This window comes from Mugil cephalus, chromosome 11, assembly GCF_022458985.1.
Source record: "Mugil cephalus isolate CIBA_MC_2020 chromosome 11, CIBA_Mcephalus_1.1, whole genome shotgun sequence".
Classification (NCBI taxonomy): domain Eukaryota; kingdom Metazoa; phylum Chordata; class Actinopteri; order Mugiliformes; family Mugilidae; genus Mugil; species Mugil cephalus.
Genome location: NC_061780.1, coordinates 598,304 through 604,598, shown reverse-complemented (window position 1 = coordinate 604,598; position 6,295 = coordinate 598,304).

The following is a 6,295-nucleotide window of genomic DNA, read 5'->3' as shown; positions in this document are numbered from 1 at the left end:
CGTTGCCCCGTGACCCTAAATATTACCTGTCACTAAATGAGAACCACAACACCAGGTTTTGGTGCCTGGATTACAATTAGTTTTTGCGTAATGCAGCGATCCATTTACTTCTCTGTTCTGTTGGCAGATATCTGTAAAAATATATCTCCAACTGCTTTTCATATTTGTTGGTACAGTCAATTTCACAACAGCTCTTCCCCATTTTTTTTATTAATATTACAATTAAGATGTTATTAAAGCCTATGATTCAAATTAATGCAGCTAATTTCCATGTTCAGCTTTCAGTTTTTGCCACTTCCACTTGCTGTAATGTCATGTGGATACCCACTACAGCACCACCCCTGGCTATTTGAGAGTACTGAACTTCCTTTTGGCTATTTGAAATTAACCATTTAGAAAGACAAGAACATAATACCACCCTCCTGTGGTAGGTTGGTCAATTGAGTTTGAGGTGTGTCCAATTTGTGTTCAATTACTGATGGTGTTGAACTGTATTATCTTAAATGTAAAGCATTTATTAATCTCTTTTGAAGTATGAATTACTCATTCAATTATTTCTTTTGATATTCTAGTTTCGTTGTCATTTATGATTTTAATTGTTGAATTTAATTTAAAGTTGAGGTACTACTATCTCGTTATCTCGTGCAGAAATTTAGAAGGAACTGCATGCACGCATGATACCTGGTGAGACATCTACTGCATATTGGTACGTTTTTCTGTCTGACAAAACGACATTACAGGAGTTTGTTCAGGCTATATTGTGACCTGGACATTGCTACTTGCAAGTTGTCACCGTTGACTTTTGGCTATATTTTTTAACTTCAAGACGGAGTGCCTTAATTGTCCTGCGCACGAGAAACATATTCTGTGCTCACAAGGTAGTATCTCGTGTTCACAAGAGGGTGCACAAGATGAAAAATGTATTTGCACAGGACTAGTTTCACCTGGGACGTCCTGTGATTCAGATATCACCCCTATGTCTGTGTTTCATGCAGGACATTTGCACGGCATGATCTCTGCTGCTTTCCGCCTCTCTCCACTGCATGTCCGAGGACAATTTACACTTTTGACAGCTTTAGCAGAACTAATAAATGTCAAAAGCTTAACCACACCACACCACACCACACCACTGACTTGGTCAAGGTCCTTGCCATCTCCCTTTGCCCACTGGCACCTTCCATAAGATCCCAGGCAAAGAATCTTGGTGTAATTATTGATGGGACACTTAAATTAGACAAGCAAGTAAGCTCAGTGGTCAAGGCTAGATTTTTTCAGCTTCGCCTCTTTTCCAAAGTCAAACACTACCTGACAATGACGGATCTCGAAAAAGTTATCCGTGCTTTTATTGCATCATGCTTAGACTACTGCAGTTCCTTGTATGTCGGCATTGGCCAATCACAGCTCAGTCGTCTCCAGCTTGTCCAGAACGCAGCAGTTCGTTTCCTGACTGGGACAAAGAAACAAGAACATATAACACTTTCTTTCCTCTCTGCATTGGCTCCCAGGATTGATTTTAAGATTCTTTTATTTGATTTAAATCTCTGAATGGGCTTGCCCCAGAATACCTTTCTCACCTTTGAACACGCACCGTCCCACCAGATCACTTAGGACAACTGACCAGATGGTCCTGGATGTTTCATGTTCCCTCCTTAAAATTAGAGGGGATCAAGCTTTTGCAGTGGTGGCTCCAGCACTGCGGAATGCCTTGCCTGCTGCTGTCCAGTCTGCACCTAGCCTTCCCACTTTTAAAACATGCCTCAAGACCCACCTTTTTACCCTAGCCTTTGGCTGATAGAGTCACCTGTTTAATTTGTATGTATTTTAATGTTTTTAAGGTGTTACTTTTATTGTTTCTATAGTTTTTTTTTCTTTATTGTTATTATTATTCTATCCTGTTAAGCACTTTGGTTGGACTTGGCTTTTTAAATGTACTATATAAATAAAAGTGACATTGACTTTGACACTCTTGAACAACAAGAAAGACACCTAACATTTCTTGATAGTTCTTTTCAGGAAGGTGCCCTCTCACCTCGTGCCACAGGAACCTGACTATGTCGGAGAAATCCCCATTCAGCTTCCTAAATCAAACACTACCAAACCTACAGACAGAGATCTTGACAAGATTGCTCATAACATCACTTGCTTTGAGCCAAACCTTGGTGGCTCAGACCAAACCAGTCAGTATCTTAAAGACATTGACTTCTACATTCGGAGGTTTCCTAATGTCACTGTTGATGGTAAAATCTATCTGATCAAAGTGACCTCCAGCTGAGATGTCACCAGGTTCATTGAGAGGCAACCTGACTACATCAGAAATTACTATGATTTGCTCTGTGAAATACTGCTGAAAGAATTTTCTGATCCTCTCTCCCAGACAGGTTTAACTGCTGCTCTTACTATCGAACAGGGCAGACAAGAGCCTCATCAGTATTATAACTGCCTACACAAGGCTGGATAGTGAAAGATCTGAATTTAAAAACTGTCTTTGTCCAAAACTTTCATTCCACAACTAGCTATCATCTTGGTGGAAGTACTTGTCTGGCACATCCACCAGCCGTCACCTGTGATAGCTAGCTTCAGTGGGGTTTACAAAGCAAAAACAAATCTACCAACAAACACAAGGACCCCAGTTCCATCTTAAGTCTGAAAGCAGAAGTCTTGGAACTTGAAAGGACTTCTGGCAGGGATCCACAAAAATCCCATGCATCCTCGCCTTAAACTCATCGTTCCTTTCAGAATAACAAGCAATCTTCGCCGTGAAGAATAGATTCTGACTCTGGTTGTCTTTAACCGCCATGATCCAGTTTAAGTCACAACTGTTCTAAATTCAAGGGAAGTTGCAAGTCTCCCTACTTCCACCAAAACAGACTTCCATCCCATCAGGATGGAAACCACCAAACTCGTGGCTATAAGCAAAATGGCCGACAAGATTGTCACAATCTTCAACACCTTGAAAGCTGACCTCTTGAACATAGTTTGTCTAATGAACACTTCTCATTTTGATGACTGGTCTCTTGAAAACAACTACAGTGAAGAAGAACATGAGGGCCATTTGACAATTGATTCACACCATGCAATTGATTCACGCCAAGGAAGAAGCTGACTTCTTTGCCATCACCAGCACGAACACAGAACTTCCTTCACAGGTTGTCAAAAATCCACCAGTCTGAAGTAACAGAACTGTACCTGAGCTGGACATGAATGACTTGATGCCTTCTGATGGATCACCCTGACTCAGAGGTGGACCTTGCCACCTGCAGTCCTTCAACATTCCAAGACGAACCATCCTTCTGGCAATTCTTTTGCCACTTGAATGAAAAGGGAAAGTCACAAGGATGGACTGGTACATCTCTACAGCTCTCCTTGATACAGCAGCCAACACCACCTGAAAAACGCCAATGCCACTGTAAATATAGGTTTACACTACAGGTCTGACAGCTTGTTAGCTAAGTCTTGACAGAGATGGTTCAGAGGTTTTTCCCCTTGTAAGGGGTCCCTGGCCCCAAAAAGTTTGAGAACCCCTGCTCTACATTTTACCATAGTCAGACAGAGAAGCTTGTTCAGTGACAGGCAGCAGTCTCTGTCCTGCTCCACGGACAGGTTGAGGAGGACGTTTGTCTGTCAGGCCTCAAGACTCTACAACGTGTCCCTGTGAGGAAACAACTGGCCTGTGGTCACTGTTGATACCAATGCATGTGTTTTATACAGTATTATATATACTATATTGTCAGAGTATTCACTCAGCCATCCAAATAACTGAAATCAGGTGTTCATTGATGAAAGTCGCAATTTCTGTCAAAATAGCTTTTCAACGCATTCCGCTTAATCAGGCACATGCAGTCACTCAGTGAAGGGCAGCATGGAGAGAGAAACCTCTGCCGGACCAAAACACTGCTCAGAATGAAGCTTTTATTTTGGTATGTCCACTAAGTGGCAGCATCAATTAACATATTAGTTAGATATTTAGTTTCACCGAGTGTTACATTAAACATTTAGATTTAACAACATTTAGATTTAATATTTGTTTTGTTTTGACATTTAGTAAATTTGATAAAAAAAGAAACTTTTTTTTTGTTTTTGGAGCTAAATGTAGCAAAAAATTGCGTGTTAATTTTAATGTATGCAAGGACTCTGCATTCATCCTGTGAGTCAGCAGGAGCTGAAAATATCCAAATGGATGAACCGCCCAAATTATCCAAATATCCATTTTTCCCGTTTTCCATTTGTGCACAAAATCAGAAATTGAAAAATTTAAACGTAATCATTTTTTTCATTTTGGTCGAATATTAAGAAAACAACACACATTATTTGTTTTTTAATTAACTTTTGTTTTGAAAAACAAATGAACAAATGATATACAGATCTTCCATGCTCCCAACTTTGTGGTAACAGTTTGGATATGGCCCTTTCCTGTTCCAGTATGACTGTGCACCACTGCACAAAGCCAGGTCCATAAAGACATGGATGAGCGAGTTTTGTACAGAAGAACTTAACTAGCCTGGACAGAGTCCTGGCCTTAACCCGATAACCAAAAAATGGCAAAATCTAGGAAATCCATCTATAACTACTTTACTCTCTATTATAAAATGAATTGCACTTAAAATAATGGTAGAATGAATGAAAGAATGGAAGGGGCAGATGTAAAACACACACTGTGTTTTTAAGTGGCACTTGATCATTTACATCAGGCATGCCCAAATTCTCCCAAGTGGAGGGCCAAAATTGAATCCGGGGGAGGGTCGTGGGCTAAAATGTTAATTTTGCAGTGCTAAGTTAAATATGGGTATATTCAGCATGCACATACAAAATAAAAACTATCACAAATTAATTTTGAAAAATGAATGACACTAATTATTGTCCTTCACATTTATGTTCAAATCTGGCGTCAGATCTGGTGTCTTTAAATAAGAAAAATAATTTAAGCACTATAATTTAAGCATATTTGAAGATGGACCTGAAGACAAGAACCTGTAAATTTCCAGAGATTCCATGTCAGAGGTTTCAGGCTTTATAAAGTCTCTTGAAACTATTTGTATTGTTATTGACGCGATCTGTGAATTGAATTGAACTGAACTGAGCTGGAGCAGCACAGTGCCTTTGTGATTAGCACTGATGCCTTCCAGCGAGAAGGTCTGGGATCGAGTCCAGCCCAGGCCTTTCTGGGTGGCATAATTTTCATATCGTTACATCTTTAGTAGACAGGTATCTCATACAGCGAGATGAATGCCATTACTAAGGCAAGAAACTGTGTACAGAAAGCAACAGTTTGATCAGCGCTTATTTTACGCTGCAGGTCCTGCAGAACTGATTCTGGAGGCCACCAGGTAGATTTCTTTGACCCTAGCGAGAAATCATGGCTGAAATGTGATTGGATAAGAGCTTTTAAGTGAAAATACACGTTTGGAAGTAGGCAACCAGGAGAAAGGCTATGAAAGGTCGTGAAGGGACCTTTAGGAATTATTTAATAGGTATTCATGGAAAATATAATTCTGCTATTCAGATATTTTTAGGCCAACAGTGAAGGCCCCGACGGCACACCACTGAATCACCAATTAACCTAACGAGCATGTCTTTCGAGGTGGGAGGAAACCAGAGTACAGAGAGAAATACATATATATATATATATATACCTGGAGAAATATCTGAAAAATTGACTCAGTATGTACATATATTTCTTTGGGTACTCTGGTACACCATCAAAAGACATGCTCCTTAGGTAATCGGTAATTGGTGTGAGTGGGAATGGTTGTTTGTCTATGTGTTAGCCCTGTGATAGACTGGAGACCTGTTCAGGGTGTACTGTGCCTCTCGCCGGATGACAGCTGGGATAGGCTCCACCAACCCCCATGACTCTAGTGAGGATAAGCTGTAGTAGGATGGATTGATAGATGGATGAAGGGAGGATAGCCAGCCAGCCAGCCAGCCAGCCAGCCAGCCTTGGCTACTTAATCTTCCTCCCCCACTTGACTGTACAACATCTCATGAAACAGACATGCAGTTAAAATATCGTAACACAAACGTTCTGCATATGACCTCTGCATGAACTCCATCAATTTTGAAGCTGACAGCACTAAGGCGGTGGATCAGAGACAGTTTCTGATTTGAATTCTAATTAGTATGCAGCGGGCATAGCGTTTAGACAAAACAACTGTTGCGTGTCCTTATTCACAAAAAGGCCTCTGACAATGAAACCCGCTACATGTGCATCAAGAAAACAATACCTGTTACCTCTTCTTTAGGTACATTGTTGATGCTTTGTGGTTGTGTAATTGGTATGCATGTGCATACAACACTT